Source organism: Pteropus medius, unplaced genomic scaffold, assembly GCF_902729225.1.
Source record: "Pteropus medius unplaced genomic scaffold, Ma_sr-lr_union100, whole genome shotgun sequence".
In the NCBI taxonomy this organism is placed as follows: Eukaryota; Metazoa; Chordata; class Mammalia; order Chiroptera; family Pteropodidae; genus Pteropus; species Pteropus medius.
Genome location: NW_024350325.1, coordinates 12,014,858 through 12,037,483, shown reverse-complemented (window position 1 = coordinate 12,037,483; position 22,626 = coordinate 12,014,858). Strand labels below are relative to the sequence as shown.

General features: G+C 37.7%; 1 pseudogene; it reads left to right on the top strand.

The window, feature by feature from the left end:
* The first annotated feature begins 6,568 nt into the window (after positions 1-6,568).
* Positions 6,569-7,304, top strand: LOC120583894 (40S ribosomal protein S6-like; annotated as a pseudogene).
* Positions 7,305-22,626: the final 15,322 nt, after the last annotated feature.

Genomic DNA, 22,626 nt, shown 5'->3' with positions numbered 1-22,626 from the left:
TCTGTTCGTTTGTCCTATTCATTTGCTGCTTTCAGGTTTATATACCACATATAAGTGATATCATGTGATTTTCAACTTTTTCTGTCTGGCTTATTTCGCTAAGCATGATTATCTTGAGGTCCATCTAATTGTCATAAATGGCAATATTTTATCTATTCTTATGTCTGAGTAATATTCCATTGTATATATGTACCATCACTTCTTTATCCAGTCATTTATCATAGGACACTTCGGTTGCTTCCATGTCCTGGCCACTGTGAATAATGCTGCTATGAACATCGGTGTGCAAATATCTTTTCTGATATGGGTTTTCAAGTCTTTGTGGGTAAATACAAAGTAGAAGGATTGCTGGATCATATGGTAGATCAATTCTTAGTTTTTGAGGAACCTCCATACTGTTTTTCATAGTGGCTGTACCAATTTACATTCCCACCAACAGCGTATGAAGGTTCCTTTTTCTACACATCCTCTTCAACTTTTGTTATTACTTGTCCTGTTGATTATAGCTATTCTAACAGGTGTGAGATAGTAAATCATTGTGGTTTTGATTTGCATTTCCCTAATAGCTAGCGGTATTAAGCATCTTTTCATATGTTTGTTGGCCATTTGTATATTCTCTAGGGAGAAGTGTTTGTTCAGGTTCTCTTCCCACTTTTTCAATGGTTTGTTTTTTGTTGTTGTTGTTATTGAGTTGTATGAGTTCTTTGTATATTTTGGATATTAGGCCCTTATTGGAGGCATTGCTTGCAAATATATTTTCCTATTCGGATGGTTGTCTCTTTACCTTGTTGATGGTTTCTTTTGCTGTGTAGAAGCTTTTTAGTTTGATGTAGTCCCATTAATTTATTTTAGCTTGTACTTCCCTTGTCTTTGAGGTCAAAATCATAAAATCCTCTTAAGTTCAAGGTCCTTAAGTTTAGTTCCTATGTTTTCTTCTTTGCATTTTATTGTTTCAGGTCTTATATTCAGATTTTTAATCCATTTTGAGTTATTTTTGGTGTGTGGTGATAGACAACAGTTTAGTTTCATTCTTTTGCAGGTGGCTTTCCAGTTTCCTGATCTTAGAGGGAAGGTTTTTAGTTTTTCACCATTCAGTTAATGTTGGCTGAGGGCTTGTCATATGTGGCCTTTATTATGTTAAGGTACTTTCCTTCTATACCAATTTTGTTAAGTGTTTTGATCATAAATGGGTGCTATATCTTGTCGAAGGCTTTTTCTGCATCTATTGATATGATCATGATTTTATTTTTTAATTTATATGGTGTATCACATTAATCAATTGCATATGTTGAGCCATCCCTGTACTTCTGGGATGAAGCCCACTTGATTGTGGTGTATAATCTTTTTAATATGTTGCTGTATTTGGTTTGCTAGTATCATATTTAGGCTTTTTGTATCTGTGTTCATAGAGATATCAGTCTGCAGTTTTCTTTTTTTGTGTTATCTTTATCAGGTTTTGGCATCAGGGTAATATTGGTCTCATAAAATAAATTGGTAAGTATTGTCTCCTCTTCGATTTTTTGGAAGAGTATGAGAAGAATAAGTATTAAATCTTCATTGAATGTTTGGTAGAATTCATTGACGAAGCCATCTGGTCCTGGACTTTTATTTTTTGGTAGGTTTTTGATGATTATGTCAATTTCCATACTGCTGATCATTCTGTTTAGATTTACAATTTCTTGATTCAGTCTAGGAAGGTTCCATTTTTCTAAGTACTGGTCCATTTCTTCTAGGTTATTAAATTTGGTGTTATATACTATTTCATAGTATTCTTTTTTTCCTTTATTTATTTATTTATTTTTTAAAATTTTAATTAATTTCAAGTATATAGTACTTTGGTTAGACACCTATATATTTAATAAAATGATCCCTCCAGTTGCTCCTTCCCTCCCCTGACTCTCCACCTAGCCAATGTATTAATGCAAATTGTAATCCCTATACTGCTCCCCATCCTTGTGGCCATCCATCAGCTACTAATTTGTACTTCTTTAACCCTTCACCCCATTCTCCCAGCCTCCCAAACACCCTCCCCTCTGTCTGTCAACAAATTGTCCACTATATTTGTGAGTCTGTTTTTGATTAGTTTGTTCTTTTTATTCCTTAGATTTCACATATAAATGAAATCATATAGTGTTTATCTTTCTCTTTCTGACTTAAATACCTTCTAGGTCCGTCAAAGCAATATATTTTTCCATTCTCTTCCTTTTCATATGTAAGGGTTTTGTTTTCTTATCTTTTCAGCCATCTTTTGGTTAGAGTATTTAATTCTTTTCCATTTAAGGTAGTGATTGGTACCTTTTGATACATGATTTTCTTTCTTAAAGAAGTCCTTCCAACATTTCCTGTAATACTGGCCTGGTGGTGATAAACTCCTTGAGTTTATTTTTGTCTGGGAAGCTCTTTACCTGTCCTCAACTTTAAATAATAACTTTGCTGGATAAAGTATTCTTGATTGTAGATTCTGGGTCTTCATTACATCAAATATTTTTTGCCAAGCCCTTCTGTCCTGCATAGTTTCTTTTGAGAAATCAGCTGCCGGTCTTATGGGCGTTCCTTTATAAGTAACTATTTGCTTTTCTCTTGCTGCTTTTAATATTCTTTCTTTGTATTAAACTTTGGCATTTTAATTATGATGTCTTGGTGTGGGCCTCTTTGGATCCCTGATTTTTGGGACTCTCTGAGTTTCCTGGGGTTTTATGTCCATTTTCTTCACCAGGTTAGGGAAGTTTTCCATCATTATTTCTTCAAACAGCTGTTCAACATCTTGATTTTCTTCAGAGTAATATTTGGAGCCTTAATAGTGTCCCATATCCTCCTTAAATTATTTTTATAGTCTTGGCATCTTTTTTTTTTTTGCCATTCTGATTGAGTGTCCTGATTGCCTTTCCTGTCCTCTAGATAGGGCCTTTGATCCTCTTCTTTATTTACTTTGTTTATTCCTTTGTTTATTCCATTTAATATACTTCTCATCTCAGATAACGTGTTCTTCATTTCAGACTGGTTCCCTTTTATAATTTCCATTTCTATTTTTGTGTTTTTTTTTATCTCTTTGTTGAAGTTCTCACTAAATTTAACCAAAATATCATTGAGCATCTTTATAATCAGTGTTTTGAACTCTGCATGTTAGATTACTTGACTCCATTATTTCTGGATCTCTGTTCTGTTCTGTCATATGGTTTCTGCTTCTTTGTCTTCCCATTTTGGCTGCCTTTCCATGTCTGTTTCTATGTACTAAGCAAAGCTCCTAAGTCTCCCAGTCTTATTAGTGTGGATTTGTGAAGTAGGTGTCCAGTGGCACAGTCCTGAGAGGGGTTCAGCTGCAGGCCAAATTTAGCCCAATCCTGTGCCCCTCCAGGGCCACCTGTTAAGATTCAGCAAGCAATCTACAGATGCTGTGCTTATAGTTGCCTCAAAAGGCCACAGCAGAAACCGAGGACAGCTGCCTCCACCAGTGTGAGTCTCAGCAAGGAGCACCTAACTCGCTGATGATACACCTGGATGGGTCGTGATTGGGGGAGGCGGGTTTCAGGGAACGCTTTGGGTGGAGCGACCTCTGTTATCCAGTTTGATGACGTCACAGCTATGGTGGTGCTGTGTCCACACACTGAAATGGGGGAGGGCTCAACAATGGATACCGCCAGCACTTTTGTACAGAGCGAGTCTCACCTCGGCCCTCACTCCGACAATGTCTCTGTGTAAGTCTCTATCGCCCCCCGTGTTCGGCCTAACGGGCACTGGTGCTCAGAGTGAGCAGGTCCATCACCATGAAAATCCGCTCATGGACATAGCCCCTTTAAGAGGCTTTTGCAGCTGTCGCTGCCGCAGCCTCCATCTCACTCAGCTGCTCAGGACCAGACAGCCCCATGTCCTTGCCCCGTCCTACCTTGTGCCGTTGCAGAGTACTCTCTTGGATTTCTCTCTAGTTGTATGGCTTGTTCATCTAGCTCTCAGGTGATTTTTCCTTGCTGCTGCTCTTTGTTTCCATCACAACTTTGATTTGGTTGCCAGAGGGATGAACAGGGCCTCTATCACCTACGTAATTTTTTTCTCTCCTTTTTCATAGTATTCTTGTATGAGCCTTTGTATTGTTGTAGCTGCCAACCCCCGATAGACACACAGACCACCAGAAATCAGTGAGTTATAGGAAATACACCCTTTATTCAGCCAGCCGGGCCTGCCAGGGGTACACAGACCCCAAATCAAGCAGTTCCAAAATGTAGAGGTACAAGATTTTTAAGCCCTAAACCCCTATTCTTCATCCTGTTTGAACACACAAGTCTATTTTTCTTCTTTTTACTAACTGTCAACCCACAGGTCGGTTGTGCAAGCAGGGGTACAGAAGCAGAAAGCTTATTGTTAGAGCGTTATGTTCCTATGGGCAATAGTGAAGCAGTAATTTTCCAGTCAGCTCAGTATTTCTGTGATATCTGTTGTAATTTCCCCTCTTTCATCCTGATTTTGTTTATTTGTGTCCTTCCTCTTTTATTCCGTAGTGTGTCTAGCCAGGGATTTGTCAATTTTATTAAACTTCTCTAAGAACCAGCTCTTTGTCGCTTTATTTTTTCTATTGTTTTTTTGTTTTGTTTTGTTTTCAATTTTATTTATTTCTGCTCTAATTTTGATTATTTCTTTCCTTCTGCTGACTTTAGGCTTCATTTTTTCTTCTTTTTCTAGTTTTTCAAGATGAAGTATTAGGTTGTTTATTGGGGCTCTTTTTTGGTTTTGGAGGTAGGCCTGTAATGATACGAACTTTCCTTTTATAACTGCTTTTGCCATGTCCCAAATGTTTTGATATGTTGTACTGTCATTATCATTCATTTCTATGTATCTCTTGTTCTCTCTTTTTATTTCTTCTCTGACCCAGTTATTTCTCAGTAGTATGTTATTTAATCTCCATGTATTTGTGGTTCTTCCTGCTTTTTCTTTTTTTTTACAGTCGATATCTAGTTTCAAACATTATGATCAGAGAATATGGTTGATATGATTTCAACTCTTTTATATTTGTTGAGGCTATCTCTGTGTCCCTGTATGTGATCAATCCTTGAGGATGTTCCATGTGCACTAGAGAAAAATGTACAAGCAGCTGCTTTGGGATGAAAAGCTCTGTAAATGTTAATTATGTCCAGTTGGTCTAATATGTCATTTAAGGATGTTATTTCCTTATTGATTTTCTGTTTGGATGATCTGTGCATATCCGACAATGGGGTATTTAGGTCTCCTACTACGATAGTGTTTTGGTCTCTTTCTCTCATTTTGGTCTCTTTAGTTCTGTTAATAATTACTTTACCTGTTTTAGGGTTCCCTGATTGGGAGCATAGTATTAATAAGTGTTACGTCTTCTCGTTACATGATTCCTTTATCATTATGAAGTGTCTTTCTGTATCTTTCTTTACCTTTTTTATTTCAAAGTCTAGTTCATCTGATATTAATACCAGTTGAGCAAATGGCATTCAGAGAAAATCGAGAGTACCGGTATTATCCACCCTTTTACTTTGAATCTATATTTGTCTCTGGAACTGAAATGTGTCTCCTGGAGGAGCATATGGTTGGGTTTGTTTTTTGATCCCATCTTCAGCTCTGTGCCTTTTTATTGGTGAGTTCAGTCCATTTACATTTAGGGTGATTATTGAAATATGAGGTCTTCTTATAGCCATTTTATTTTTTGCTCTCTGGTAGCTCAGTGTTTCCATTGCTTCCTTGTCCTTAGTTGTCTGTGTGTGTATGTGTGTGTGTGTGTGTGTGTGTGTGTTTTTGATTGAGTTTTGTGAGTTTTCCCTCTGGCCCTTTTTATTTTATGTTATGTGCTTCAGTTCTGAATCTTTGGCGTGTAGTTACCATTACGAATGTGTAAAGGATAGTTATATACATACAGTCATCCATTTTCTTCTGTGTGCGCCTTATCTCATTCCCCTTTGCAAATTTGGATATTTGAATCCTCCCCTTTTCTGTCATTGTCTCAATTTGTCCCTATGTATACTGAACATTCATTACTATCTTGCTATAGCAAATCTCTTCTTATTGTTTAAGCTTATAATGCCCTGTTCTTAATGAGAGTTACACTCCTCTGCTCTATCTGTCTGATAGTTGCCTTACTCATAGCTATGTTTTTTTTTTTTGTCATTTGTTAGGTGAGCTGACCTCTTTCAATATTTTCTTGTAAATTTTCTTGTAAATTCAGAGAATGTGCTAAGTTTTCTAACCAGATGCGACAGTAGTTGTAGGAAGGAGAATTTTCAAGAAATATTTAAAATACAAAATTGGCAAATTAGATGCTGAGCATGTCAGAGAGAGGGAAGTCTCTAGAATGATTCCCTTGATTCGAATTTCATAGGAAAGAAAAATGAAAAAAAAATTTGCTTCACTTGTTAATTCACCAAACCTATAACTTTGGCATTGAAAAAAGTTAGTTTCATATACTGATATCATATTTCAAACTGTATGTTGATTTTAATTCATGTTCTATTCTCTTCTGGACACTAAATTCCACTTTATGCAAATGTCACATATTAAAAATTTTGGATTTATCACTCTTTTTCATGGCACCTCGGAGACGGTCAGCTGCTTCAGGATGAAGCTGAATATCTCTTTCCCAGCCACTGGCTGCCAGAAGCTCATTGAAGTGGATGATGAACGAAAACTTCATACCTTTTATGAGAAGTATATGGCCACAGAAGTTGCTGCTGATGCTCTGGGTGAAGAATGGAAGGGTTATGTTGTTTGATTCAGTGGTGGAAATGACAAACAAGGTTTCCCCATGAAGTAAGATGTCTTGACCCATGGCTGTGTCTACCCGCTATTGAGGAAGGGGCGTTCCTATTATAGACCATAGAGGACTGGAGAAAGAAAACACAAATCTGTTCAGGGTTGCATTGTGGATGTCAATCTGAGTGTTTTCAACTCGGTAATTGTGAAAAAAGGGGAGAAAGATATTTCTGGTCTCACTGATACTACCGTGCCTCGTCGCCTGGGGCCCAAAAGAGCTAGGAGAATCTGCACACTTTTCAGTCTCTCTAAAGAAGATAATGTCCTCCAATATGTTGTGAGAAAGCCCTTAAACAAAGAAGGTAAGAAATCTAGACCAGAGCACCCAGGATTTAGTGTCTTTTTACTCCACGTGCCCTGCAATATAAACGTCAGCATATTGCTCTGAAGAAACAGCATACTAAGAAAAATAAGGAAGAGGTTGCAGAATATTCTAAATTTTTGGCCAAGAGAATGAAGGAGACCAGAAACAGATTGCCAAGAGACGTAGAATTTCTTCTCTGAGAGCTTCTACCTCTAAGTCTGCATCCAGTCAAAAATAAAATTTTGTAAAAGTAACAAATAAATAAGATCAGACATCAAAAAATTTTTAAATTTGTCAAATAAACAGAATAAGGGTGATTATTCTCTTTACAAAAGAATTCTTTGTTTTATAAAATATATCTTTATATGACACCTTTAAATTGTCAGCTCTAAATATGATTTAATGTACTGCTCCTCAGAAACATATTTTATAAAAGCAGATATATATGCATACTTTCAAGTTGATTTATGAGTTTTTTTCCCGATATATGTGTTTTAGAGAAAGTGGCAGGTCAGTTTTTTCAAGTTAAATTCATTGATTGATTGATTCATTCATTCATTCAATTAACAAATAGTTATTAGATTCCTATTGTATGCCAGACACTGTCCTAGATATTTTAATTATAGCAGAGAAATGAAACAGAGAAAAGTTGTCTTCGTGTAATTTTCATTCTAATGGATTGTCTTTTCTTTTCTTTTTTAAAATAGGGTGTGCTATTTTTTCTTTTGCTGATTTTTAAGGTATTTGATAGCACAATGCCTTGCACATAGCCAGCATCTTCTACATATTTGTTCGATTGAATAAATTCTCAACAGACAAATACTGACTCTAATAATATATTACATACATGAATTTACAATTTTAAATATTCTGATCTATGGTCAGATTCAGACGAGATGACTATGTATTCTCAGTTTAAAAATTTGAGATTATAGGCATAATGTTTAAGTTATTTATCAGAAGAAAAAGGCTATGATTTGAATACTCAATTTGCTCACTTAATCAAATAGTGTGCCATTTTTCCATCACTTTAAACTTTTACATACCATTATATATCAGATTAATTTGCCTAAATGTTTTATAATATGCAAAGCACTTTCATATAGCAAAGGAAGGATGGGATTTTAAAGCCATTGTTTTTCTAGTATAACCTGTGCGGCCACAAAATTTCCTTTCTCGTTTTCCTCCTTAGGAGCAGATATTGATTTTTGGCTGGGCACAATTGTCTCCTAGTATAAGATGTATCTCCCAAGCTCTGTAGAAGCTAGATCTTGTCATTAAATTTTGGCCAATGAAATGTGAGTGAAAACATCAGTAGTACTCCAGGGAGGCTGTTTAAAGAGAGCTGACTGATTTGAGAGAAAACTCTTTTTGCCATTTGGTTTTTCCTCTTTCCTCCAGCCTGGAATAAAGACAGGATGACTACAGTTCCAGCAGCCAGTATGAGAGACAAGAAGTGACCTTGAAAATAGAAAGTAGGAGCCTAGACCCTGATGACATCATAAGCTGCAATATCAGACCTGGTATTGCCTACTATGTACATGAAAGAAAAATCAATTTCTGTCTTGTTTTAGCCACCAGTATTTTGGGTTTTTCTATCATCTCCAGCCAAACTTAGTCCTAAAATATACAGCTTGTAATATACTCCAGTCAACTACACTAGCAAGGAGTCATATTTCCTCTACTACAGTAATCTGTTTTTAGCTCATTTTTTTCCTTCAAGCTGGTCTTAACTACCCTTTTAAACCTGATTTCACTTAAGTTTATATGTTAGGCTGAGAAGAAAGTTAGGCAAACTGATTTGCCTGTGATCTCATCTGTGTGGTAGGGCAGGGGGCCTAGATTCTCTCACCTCATCAGACATATGACCTACTGACAAGGAAGAAATCAACCACATCTGGTCAAATTTTTTTTTTTTAATTTTTATCTGGTCAAATTATCTTTGTATATCTCTTAAGGTAAAAAAAAAGAGTCTTCTAAATCAGCAAACCAAAAAAGCCTTGTAACAGCCTGTAAGATCTGGTTTGTTATTGAGTCCCTTACCATTTACTGGAACAGCAAACTCTAAGCATTACATCATCATAGTCCAAATTAGTAATGCAGGCATTACTAATCAAACTCAATACTCTCACCTGTTAGGTCCTGACCTGCTTCCAAATCCTTGTCGGTATAGCTCACCACACTAAGCTTCTCCTTGTTTACATGTTAGCCATTAGCCTTTTTAAATGCATTTAATATCACCTCTTCTTAGGTTGCTAAGCTATTGTTTAGTGCTGGTTAGCAACTATAACAGGATGATAAATTGGGACTCTTGCTGTTTCCATTTTAGCTTGGGCCAAATGCTTAAATAAAATGATAAATTTCCAAATCAAGGTATTATACAGAACATTCCAAATCAAAGTGTTATAACAGAACTTAGAAAGAAGGTCGACAAGGCTAGTTTTGTGATAGTAATGGGAGCTGTAGTGAGAGCTACCTGGTGAGTGGGGGATTCTCCAAGAAACCCACAAAATTACCTAGAAAGAGTCAGCTTTGAGCATTCACCAAGCCCAAATGACAATGTCCGATCATGACATTGCCAGTGACACAAGACTATGTCCATTTATCCTAATCCCCTGGCCCTGGGGCACCACTGAGAAACTGTAGCTAAGCAATGGGAGAACTGGGTGAGGGAAGGTGGTGAAGGAGGACAGATGCAGCTGATCATGGCCCCTACCCTACTGTGGGCGTTAGGCCTGACTCAGAGAAGTGACTGTTCTCACTTGCTTAGCGTGGAGTGTCATTATTACACTGAACTGGACACTTTTTTGCTGCTCTTATGACTCATCAGGGCGGGAAGGACTTTTGGACCTGCCAGAGATTTCATGCAGAGGCCAGGAAAGAACCAGTCCTTGGAAGAGGTTATAAAGAGCTGTGGCAAGAAAGGGTCAAGTTACTTCATGTTGCCCTCCACTGCCTCCACCCCTCACTGGGTGTCACTTGCTCAAAAAAGCAGCCACACTGCCTTCAACACTGGGCCCCTCATGGCCAATAGGCAATATAAGAATCCAGGGCACTGGAACCACTTGTCTCTTTTGAAAGAGTTTCCACCCTAGCTGCCCTTGAAAATTAGAAAGGATATTTCCTGACACCTAGAGCATGAGAAGAATAAGGGTCAGTCTTCTCAAAGTGTCACATCAGACTTTAAATGTTGTCTGGCCCTCCTTAATGGCATTTCCACAGCAACTTGCTGAATTTGTTTGATCACTGGGAAAATCTAAACCAGTTAAATTTTCACTATTTCAAACATAGAAAGCTAACGTTAGTAAATTCTGCAGAAGCTAGAGGTATCTCCAGAATACTATTATGACTAGATTTACCTTAAGTTGAAACTTTATGGGGTCAATAGGCATCTTCCTCAGAAACAAAGCCAAGCCACTTACCATAATTTTTAAAATTTCAATGAGAACCTGGGCTTACTTGAAACTGTATAAATAATAGCTTAAATTTCTTCTTCCACTTTTCTCTCACTCAATTTCATTTAGCTGTGGACTGTACAAATTTTTTTTGTACTAATAAGAGATACACACAAATCATACTTTTTGATTCTTGAGTCCCTCTTGCTTCTGTCATACACTTTTAATCTAAGGAATGAGGCACTAAAAAGTAAGAATTATCCAAGTAATTTATATTAATGCAAAGTTTGGCTTGACAAGCAGATCAATAGCCTCCATAAGGCGTAGGGCAAATATAGAGAAAAAGTCATTATCTAATATGGAAATATCTACCTGGATATTTCCAGTTGACCTTAACTGAAGATTCTCTTGGCCCCAAGAGCATTATAATAGTCCCTGAAACAGCATCTAGACAAGGACATTTATTTGTAACAACATGCATCATAGAAAGAAGTGTAGTAACTGGAACTTTCCAATATTATGTCCCCCTGCCATTTGATAATACACACAAAAAAAGAGACCCAAAATTATCTCCAGTATTTCTTTTGGCAGAGCCTTCAAATGTCCCTGTATTTAGATTCCAGCTGCATTCATTCTATTTTGATAGTAGAGAGTGTTTGTTATCATGACTACTAGATATAGCTTCTGTCTCTCCCCCTCCACCCCCCTTTTACGGAGCAAATAGAATTACAGCTATTTGTAGTTTTCCTTGGACAAAGTGGATAATGTATCCTGTGTAAAAATTTTTTAAAAAATAGGAAAACAATATCATTTTATAAGTTTAGTGAGGATGCCATTAAGCACTGTCCCAGTCTGAGAGTCTAGATCTTGCTCAGTTCAACAGGACCCCTGCCCAAGCACAGGACGGGAGCTCCTTTCAGCACACAAGAGCCCCTCAGGATTCCTTTTAGGTTTACAGATATCCTGGGGAGTTGTGGGGAGGTGTCTGCACAAGGTAGTTGGACAGAAGCAAGCCTTGTGGTGCCTCTGCTAGTCTGTCAGCTGGCGAGACACAGAGCAAGTGGAGCCCAGGTTTATCCTGCATATGGATTAGAAGTGGAGGAGTTGGAGATCTCCACATGTGTGAAGGCTGGGTAGTCAGTGATGAAGACACCATTCAAGGCAGCTCCCAGGCACGTGAGAGGCAACAAGCATGGGCCTCTGGGTCTATTCCTCCTGACCCTCCTATCACCCCCTGACAGCTTCTCTCCTTATTCTGACTATTCCCTCTTACACAGGTCCCAAGTAACTGAGTCTCCATCCCATAACCACTACTTACAGCTCTCTCTTCTCTGTGAGAATAGGAGGTTCCTATTGTACACCATGTTTGCTATCTTCCCAAACAGCTGAATTCTCCACTTTTCTTTCACAACAGACCCTGATTTGCCCGTCCGAACCACAGCCCAATCATTACCATCCAAAGCCAATCTGAATTCTGTTTCCTTTGGGGCCAGGAAGATTTCTCCTTCAAAGACTTTTGTAAACCTTCAAATAGACCCAGATCTTAGTCCTACAATAGGCCCACTAAGAAAGGTTGATAAGCCCACACTGAACACACAATTCCAGACATTGAGTGCTCACTATAATGTTCCCTCAGGAGAACAGTAAATTTGCCCAAAAGTAATGCGTAAGAATAATGTGTGTAGTTTTTTTATGTCAAAGAATCTCTGAATGAAATCATTACCTCCAATTTATATAACTTTGAGACATTTTAAGGGAACTATTTCAAGAACTGAATGGAAAAAAAAATTCTTCACATGTAACCTAATTGGTTGAATTTTTCATAAGGAAAGATTTATGAGCATTTTATTACCTACTCTGGTAGAATAAAAAATGACCACCTCTATCCACACGCCGTGTTGTTTATGCCCTAATCCTGAGAATGTGCTTAATGGGATCCTAAGAATGAAATCCTGAGAATATGTAATATCAAATTGCAGGAGAGACTTTGCTAATGGGCTTACGGTTACTAGTCAGCTGACATTAAGAAAGAAAATTATCCTAATGGGTCTAATGTAATTACATGAGCCTTGTGAAACTCTAAGCAGAAAAACCAGCCAAGCTACTCTGCACCTAGCCTTCTAAAGATAAAATTATACTGGTTTTTTTGGGGGGGAGGGTTTTGTTTGTTTGTTTGTTTGTTTTAAAGAAAAAGAACTGAATGGGAAAAGAGTGGGCCAAAGCTCTCTTTCTAAAATGGTGTTTAGGTTCACTCAAGCACATAGAGCTATCAACACACAAAATTTCTGTGACACAGGGGTAATAATTTTTATCCAGAAAGATTCTTATTTTTTCATCAATATTTATACCTAAGAAATGTCAAACTCACATTGTGTGCTGGCTATCAATTATTTATTTCTCACCTCATTCTATGACATAGTTTTTATTAATATCTATATTTTACAGGTGAGGAAACCAAATGGAACAGTTAAAAAAGGGTATATTCTGAACAGTATAATTTCAGGGTTTTAAATACAGACATGTTTAAAGCTCTTGATACAGAAAGCCAATTTACTTTCTGGAAAATTTGTACTCCGACTCATGGACACACCCAGAAGGCTACATGATCCTTTCCACCACACACTCAACAAAACATTGAAGATTGCCTTTTAAAGTAGTTAATCATTTGATAGGGGAAAATGGTGGCTTATTATAACTATTTCAATTGTTTTTATTTTGAATTCTCTGTTTTCTAATGGTTAATTTTGTAATCCTTATGAATTTTGTGGGGAGCAAACATAGCATAAATCTCAAATAAATGGATTAAATATTTCATTATTTTACCTAGTGCCAGCTTGTTCCAGAAATAGGACCAGCTGGTTTCTATACTCAAAACCAGAAAGAAGTTTGTTCTTTTCTTCTCCTCAACAGCCAGTGTATCAGCATCATCAGAGAAGCTGAGAGCAACAGCCGAAAGTGATTGGAAACATATGGGTATATCTGTGTCAAAACTAGGTTGTACCTCACTCTGCTTTTTCTCCTTTCTTATATAAACACATTGCTGGAATGGTCATGTGTTGGTGTCTCCGCATGCTGAGAATTTTACGCAACTTAATGAGTATATGGTTATCAAACATGCAAGTCCCCAAACCTGTGCTTGAGTATGAGAAAGTAGGTCAAACAGGAGCTCACTCCTGCTGCAATGCCTTTCACACTGCATCAAAAAGGTTGAATCAGAAAGGATGATGAGTGTTGCAAGGGGCAAAGATCACAAACTGTCTGCCACCACCAGGCAAAGAGAACTTCATTTTTGCTTTTCTCTCAACACTTTCCACCCAACAAGCATCTGATTCATTGCAAGAGGGTAGTGCTTTCTGGAAAGACTACAGCTTTAAATAAAATCTACAATCATGCAAGAGAAAAAGAAAAATCAGATTGCTAGCTATTATAGAGTACCTTTAAATTCCAAAGTGTGAAGACTCCCAAATACAAACCATTGTTTTTGATTCAGCTCTAACCAAAATAGCTAAAAAGAATTGAGAAGCAGCAGGAGAGAAACTATATTCCCAAAAGAAGCAGGTTTTCTGCTTTGGCAGATTTGTCTTAGAGCAGAAGTATGTCGTTCAGAAAATTGTATCTCTCAAAAGGTGAGGTAAAGACTACTCTAGAGCAGCAGGAACAATGTTCAGATGAAAGGTGTATTCATTTCTGTAGTTTCTGTAACAAATTACCATGAAGCGGTGGTTTGAAACAACACAAACATTTTATAGTTCTGGAGATCTGAAGTATGAAATGAGTCTCACTGTCTTAAAGTCAAGGAGTGTCAGTGAGGCTGTTTCTTGCTATTTCCAGCTTCTAGAGGTCACCCACATTCCTTGGTTCATAGCCTCATTCTATCTTCGAAGTCGGCAATGTCAGGACATCTTTCTCACATGGCCATCTCTCTGATTCTTCCTTTTTTTACCTCTCTCTTATAAAGACCCCAATGATTACATTCGGTGCACCTAGATAATTCAAGATAATCACCTCATCTCAAGATCAGCAATTAGCAACATTAATTCCTAGTCACAGATATAACCTAATCACAGGTTCCAGGGATTAGGACAGAGACATCTTTGGGATGGGTCATTCTTCTGCTGCCAGCAAGAGAGGGCCTGAGCAGCAGATCAGATATTCCACCCTCTTAGCATTCCTATACTCTAGGATCTGGTTTTTAATATGACTTATTTACACTCTATGGATCTTTTTATCCTTGTCCTACTACCAATGTGCTTCTTCTACTTACTCAGTTTTTGCTTCTTTATAAGTTTGGCTAGAACATGCCCATGGCTTTTATGGCCCCCCTCTACTCTATGTCATCTTTTTGATGTTTGTCACTACCACCAACTGACTCCATCTCTCCATTCTCTAAGCTCAAATTTCCAAGACAATGCATTTGATTAGCTCAGTTTATTTTAGTGTGCCAGAGGTTGCTGGCCAGTCAATGGGTTGCCTTCCCTTAAATCAGGTGCCCATTCCTGGTCAAATCATCAGAAGTCAGGAAATAAGTGTGGCATGTCATAGGATATGGCTAGTGCATCATTGACCGGGCAGGCAATGACATTGTGTAGGGTTATGAAGGGGCAGTTGCCTGTAGCAGGGAACTCTGGCAATGCAAATACCAAGAGAAACCAGCCTTGCCTTCAGATAGACTTTGAAGATTGACAGGTTAGTGATTTATTTATTGTAATCTTAAAAATATAAAATTATTTGTTTAATTGGCAAAAACTAAACCTATATTAAAATCAGATATGTGGAATGTCACTTTGGTGCATTTGTAAAAGCCCAATGAATCAGAATGCAAACACAATAAGATCTTATGATCAAGTGGGTTTCTCAGTTAATGATAATCATTCAATAAATGAGAATTTATTGAACACTTACTATGCACCAGCCATAGTTCTAGATCTGAGATTACAGAAGAGATGAGATAGATGTGACCCCTGCCCTTTGTACATCAACCATTAATATTTTAAAACTCTCAAAATATATTAGTCTACTCTCTCAAGTAGATCAAACAGAATTGGGTTTTTATGGCTGAAAATTAAGTTAAAGATGATCTTACTGTATTGATCTACATAAATCAATAAATAGAGAAAAAAAAGACAGAGGAAACAGGACTGACAATATAGTTCCTGCAAGATTCTTCAGGAATTTGTTATTTGAAATCCAAGTTTTTTGGATTAGTTCGTTCAGTCTTGATTTGTATCATTCTTCTATGTTACACATACAGAAATAAAAAGAATGCTTATTGAGGTTCCTGTGAAAATTAATTTTGAGTAATTGAAGTTACATTTTTATTTTAATTGATTTTTATTTTTACTCATTTTAATTACACATAATACTTATGAAAGTTTTGGTGATATTATCCTTAACTTTTAAAAATATATGTACGTCATTTTAAAACGTAAAAATTCTAAAGGCTTATAATGAAATCTCTAGCCCTCTGCTCTTTTTCTCCAAGTCCTATTCCCAGCAGTAACCACTCTCCTCTTTTCTAGCTGTTCCTGCTTTCATTTACCAACATCATTCCAAACAAAATGCTTTAACTGTAATTTTTATTCTATATATTTTAAGTAACATTTTTGACTTTCTGCCATAAAAGAAAAGTCTGACCTACTCCTTCTCCTATCCCTACTTCTCTTCCTAATATTCCCTAAGTATAATTATAACACAACTTTTGATGAAGTCTAATATCACCCCCTTCACTGACTTGTACACTATGCCCAGACCCCTTTATTGTATAACTCCTCTTTTTTCTTAGAATAAGGATTTGCTTTGTTTTTATCTGCCAGATATTTAATGTATTTATGGCTAATTTTTCCAAATACTTCTTCATTCTTGGCACATGCCCATTTGTAATATTTTCCAGACACTCAGACATGTCAGCTACTTTTTGTGGCTCTCCCTGGAGCCCTCAACTCTCTGCTTCATGCTTGACTGTTTCCTGCCCAGGCCTGCTGCACACACTTTATTCTGTCAATTTCCTTCAACACCATCTCAGGATTTTTCTTTTGCTATTCTACTGTGATAGATTCTCTTTTCTGGACCTATGTCTCCCTCTTTCTCAGTTTACTCTTTTATTTTGGTGGAGCACATCCTCCAGTAGTTTCCTAAGAAAGTATGAAAGGAAATGTTTTGAGGGCTTTGAAATTTCTTAATTCTAACCTCAGTGTGTATAGGCTATAGAATTCTGGATTGAAGAGCACTGTCATTCAGCATTGCTCCTTTGTTTCCTAACTCTGATACTATGATTCAGGGATCTAATGCTGGTCTGATTCATGATCCTTTGTAGATTGTTGGGTACATTTTCTTTCCAGAAGCTTTCAGAACCTTTTGCACTGTACAACTTTATAATGACAAGTTGTGGTGTGGGTCTTTTTTATTTGTTGTCCTGAGTACTCAGTCACTTGGGAACTCAAGTCCTTCAGTTCTGAGAAATTACTTCATTTTGTTGCTTTGATAATTTTCTGTCCCTGTTTTCTCTCTTCTCCTTTATGAAACTCTTATTAGTTTATACTGGATATTCTTGACTAATCTTCTAATTTTCTTATTTTTCTCCCATATTTTTAATTGCTTTGACTCCACTTCTACTTTATGTGAGATTTCTTCAGTATTACCTTTCTTTCCTTAAATTTTAATCAAAAAGAGATTTCTTTTGATTATTTTATAATATCTCATTCTTGTTTTATTTATTTATTATTATTTATACCAACAGCACCTGGTTTTCCTAGGTGGTCTGCCATCCAAGTACTAACCAGGCCCAACCGTGGCTCAACTGGGACACGAACCCAGGACCTTCTGCATATAAAGCAGATGTTCTAACCTCTACCCTATGGAATCATGTCCTCATTCTTGTTTTAGATGCAATATCTTCTCTTGACTCACTGGGAATATTAGATTTGTTTGTTTGTTTGTTTCTATTTTTTATTTTGAAATAATTATAGATTGGCAAGAAGTTGCAAAGATAGTACGGGGAGTCCTAAGTATCCTTTACCCTTTTGCCCAGTTTCTTCCAATGGCTATATCTTACATACTTGTAATACAATATCAAAAACAAGAAACTGACATTGGTACAATGTGTATGTGTAATTCTATGTCTTTTATCACATAAAATACATCAACATTAAGATCACCCTTGTTCTACCTCTTTATAATTTCACCCTCCTTCCTCTACTATAGAATATTATTTGTTAAAAATATTTGTTTTCAGCATGTTTTCTCCATGTTCCTTCTTTCATTCTTTCTTTATTGCTATCTCTGTTTCATTTTGGAAGTTACCCACAAATGTCTGGCGATCTTGCCAATTCATTCATATTTAAGCATGAAGCTAATTGCAAGCTCAGTTGTGACAATTTGTGGGGCTTCACCACAGGGAGATCAAATTGTGATGTTCGCTTTTTCATTAGGGGGTCCTCCAGTGTTCATACCTAGGATCTTTTTGTAGGTTTATTCACAGGCTCTAGAGAAGAATCCTCAGATCTTATCCCCAGGGATAGGGAAGACTGTAAACCTGGTTGCCAACTTCTTGAAAGCAAAATATGGGGAGGAGGCTTGAATGCCTACTATACAATGGGCAGATTTGTACTTAATTTTCTTGTTTTCAATTTGTATCCCATCTCTTCCCATTCTCCTTCACTGTGATTCTCCCAAATTTCTTGTTTGATTTCTCTAGAGAATAAACTTCGAATGTCTGAGAGGTGAGAGGGCAGTTGCCTAACTTCACAAGAATAGGAAACGGTGTCTGACTGATCCATAGACAGACTCCTACCAAATTTCCCCTTCTTAGCCCTTTGCCTCACAGCACCTCACACCTGTGTGAAAACTTTCTGTGGGTCTGAAGAGGAATTCTTAGCTTCTCATCATGCTCCCTCTCGGCAGACACCAACGTTAGTTACAAATCCTACATCACCCAAAATTTTGTTGAAATCTCTCTCATCTGATGCTATCCAATTCACTTCCTTTAGTCATTTTAATAGGATTCTAAGAGAGAGGGAGGAAGAGAGAGTAGTTAACCTGCCATAGTTAGACAGCACACAGCAATTGTTTTTTTAAAAAGAATTTTTAAAGTATGTGATGAAAATCAAATTTTTGTCTTAGTGAATTTTAAATATAGAAGTAACATGAGAGTATATTCAGAAAAGATGTCACCAAAAAAATATTAAGATTACTTTCACTATTGCATAAGAGAAGTCATAATTTTTTCCTGTGTTTAAAACTTTGTAGTGTGACATATGGCAGGGTAGAGAAAGATGAGGTTGGAGGGGCTAAAATATGTAGAATGACTGATGATGGGAAAGTATTAGGGCCAAGATATTGAGGAGCTCAATAACGTCAAAGAATTGCTAGAGTAAGGACAATAGATATATTAGAGTTCTCCAGAGAAACAGAACCAATAAGGTATTTAAAAAAAGATTTATTGTGAAGAATTGGCTCACATGATTATGAAAGCTCAGAAGTCCTACAATCTTCCATCTGAAAGATGGAAACCCAGGAAAGGCAGTGGTATAATTTAGTCCAAAGCCAAAGGTCCGAGAACTAGGGAGCTCATGATGTAAATCCTAGTCCAAGGGCAGAAGAAGATGAGAATTGTCCCAATTCAAATAATGAGGCAAGAAAAAAGGGGAGGTGAATTCCTCCTTCCTCCATCTTTTTGTTCTGTTAAGGCCTTCAATTTTTTGAACAATGTCCACCCACATTGAGAAGGACAATCTACTTTACTGATTCAAATGATAATCTTACCTGGATATACCCTTATAGACATACCCCAAAATAATGTTTAACCAGATAGCTGGGCACCCCCTAACTCAGTCACCCATAGCCATCACAGTGGAGTAAGTGGTCTGAAGGTCAAAGGATAGTGGTTGAACAACAGGGGACTTGAAGTTGAGACTTCAGAGGAGATACAATTATTGGTGATGACAATGTCACAGGTGTGATTTTAGGAGTGGATAGATATGTTATGGTGGAGAAATAAAACACTATAGGCAGGGAGGTTGAGAAAGTAGAAGACAGGGCAAGGGTGGGTCATCCACAGTGATGCAGAGTCTGTTCAAGCCTTACAAGCCGCTTGTGTGGCAGCCATGTTGGCTTCCTATCCTGCCATCCTCTACACCAGCCATCTTGAGACCTACCTCTGACTTTTAATTTTCATTTTCCATAGGAGGGTGGAATTTTGGTTAGATGAATGAGCCTAAGTGACAGCATGCATGGGCTCTGGGAGGGGGCAGAGTTCAAGGGGACTGGCGGACTGGCCCCAAGTGGGCAGAAGGCCAGGTAATAAGCCATGTGGTATTTATCCATAGCCCCTCAAATCTTCAGTGAGTTTACAGAACTCAAAATCAGTGAGTATGTTTGAAATCCTTTTTGAAAATGGTAAAAGAGATAAGCCTCACTTCTGGATTTGACATAAGGCCAAACAGCATCACACACAGGTGTGAAAATTTAGAGGAGGAAAAGCATGAGAAGTAAGGCCCAGGAACTTTCATAAATCATGGGAAGGACTTGAGGGGCTGTAGGTCCTGGGAATGTGTCACCTGTCCAGAGTAACCATGCCTGTGATAGGCAGTAAGGCATCAGCTATAAATCTCCCATATGTCCAAGAAGGTAACTTGGTCTCAGAGACATTAAATATTTGTCGAAGATTGTTCACTCGCTAAAGTGACAGAAGCAAGATTTGAATCCATTCCCATTGGACTCCAAACCTGTACTCTTTACCACTCTCTGGCAATCAGGGAAGGGAAGCACTTACACTGGCTTTTGAAGGCCAAATGGGAATTTTCCAGGAAAAGGAGGAGAAGATAAGAAGAGAGGAAGTGGCAGCAGGCAGAGGAGAGCACGGAGCAAGTAGAGCTGGAAGGTGTGAGAGCATGATTTGTGCAGGCTTCTTCTGTAGAGATCATGCAAGACAATTAGTAGGTACCTGGTATAACACATTTTGTCACCTCCAAGCAAGTGAACTGTTTCTTTTCTCCAGAATTACTTCCGCTTAGTCTTTACCTTAATAATTTTTTCTCATTCTTCAAAACTTACTTCAAATGTCAATTCTAGGAAGTCCAGCTTTTCTTCAAGGCCTGAGCCCTGGCTGGAAGTTCCTCTTCCTCCAGCAAGTGCTGGGCTACATTTTCTCTGAAGCAGAAAAATAAGAATTAAGATGTATCTCCCTGCACTGAGGACATAAACTCACTTTGTGATATTCCTGCCAAAAAGGCATAACATGATGGCAATAATAAAGAAACATCAGACAAACCCAGACTGAGGGAAATTTTACAAAATAACAAGTCTTTCAAGCTCATGAGAGACAAAGAAAAATTGAGGAACTGACCTAGATTAAAGGAGATTAAAGGGACATGACAAATAAATACAGTGTATGTCTCTGTATTAGAATACCAGTGGCAAGTTTTGAATAAGGTTTATAGATTTTTAAAGAGATAATACTATTATATCATTGTTTATTTCCTTATTCTGATCACAGAACCCTGATTATAAAAGAAAACGTCCTCAGTTTTTGAAACTTCACACAAATATTTGCAGGTAAAAGGGCCTCGTTTCTGCAATTATTCCCAAACACCTCAAAAGCTCACACATCCACATGCAGAAGTATTGGCAAGATGTTCACCTTTAGGAAATCTAGGAAAAGGAGCTAAAAAGTCTTTGCACTATTTTTTGCAACTTTCTGTAATTCTGAAATCATTTCAAAATAAAAGATTTTTTTTTAAATTATTGTTAGAGCTAACGAGGAGGAGAGAGGGGAAAAAAGGAAGAGAAAGAGAAAGAGAAGGAAGGATGGGGGAAGCCATCTCCCACTCTATTCCCTCCGAACACATACAAAACAGTGACAGGCTGTTTTATAATGAAAGTATACTCCACGTATGAACACCATCAATGTTGCCTTTGTCATAAAGTTTCTAATCTGATATGCCTTTAAAACTTTCTCTTTACTTTCCTTAAGCAATTTAGTTGCAGGAAACTAAAGACCCAAACAAATTGCTTTAAAGGGTTAGTAGGGGGGTGGGGGACAGCAAGGAGTGGACAAGCAATCCTGATTCTCCTTTAGCTCTTCCATGGGGCACAGGGTCTCATCTCTGCTTGTGGCATTCTGCTTATTGTGGCGTGCTTACTCCTCTACGGACACCTGGCTTCTGCTCCCTCATGTGCCAGCCTGTTTGTAGTCCTCCAGTCCACCTCTTTCTGCCTCATGATTTTTCAGTTTGAATTCTTACTGCTCATTGCCTATCTTTTAACAATTTAGATCTCAGTGAATTGGAATTTGATTGACTGAGCTTATCTTCCCACCAGGCAATGAGCTGTATGTCCCAGGCCAGTTGAACATTAGATGTCCTTGGATCAGGAAATGAAGGAGAAGGACAAAATATGGGTACCTGAGCCACAGGGGCTATGGACAGGGCAGTCTCCCTTAGAAGAAGCTGTGAGTGTGGATAATGTTCTTAGGCTCAGCCTGTCAAAAATAATCTTGAACACTTTAGTCCTCTGAGCTGGTCCAGAGGAAAGAAACAGTACAGCATTTGCTGTTTCCATCTTTTAAAAAAAATCTCTCTCTCTCTCTCTCTCTCTCTCTCTCTTTCACACACACACACACACACACACACACACACACACACACACACACTCACCTACTGGCTTTCTTTTGTTTTAGTTTGACACCGCTAACCCATTTCATGTATTTTTTCCTTCCCCAAAATTGGTGTTTCTGTCCTACTATCCAACTCCACAAAAAAATGTACTTACAAGTTGTTTTACCTGCCACTATGTTGGTTTTGTAAGTCACAATCATCAGCTCTACATTTAACCTCCTGTGGCTTAAAACTGTAAAAATTGATCATTGGATTTGATCACTTGCAGGGTCCCTTCCAGCTCTAAAATCTGTGGTTCAGCAATTCATGAAAAATAAGACCAAGGACCTCAGCCAAAACTGCCTACCCTTCTAATTATATTTAAAACATTTTGAGACAAGGCTGTGTTGCCAGTGCCCTCTTGTGGAAAGATCTTACACCTCAAACAGCCACGGGGCCTTGAGGAAATTACAAAATCAAAACACAAAATCCTTAGATCATAATAATTAACATTTAATTGAAGTCTTCCCAATTGCCAGATGCTGATCTACAAACTTCACGCATATTACCTATC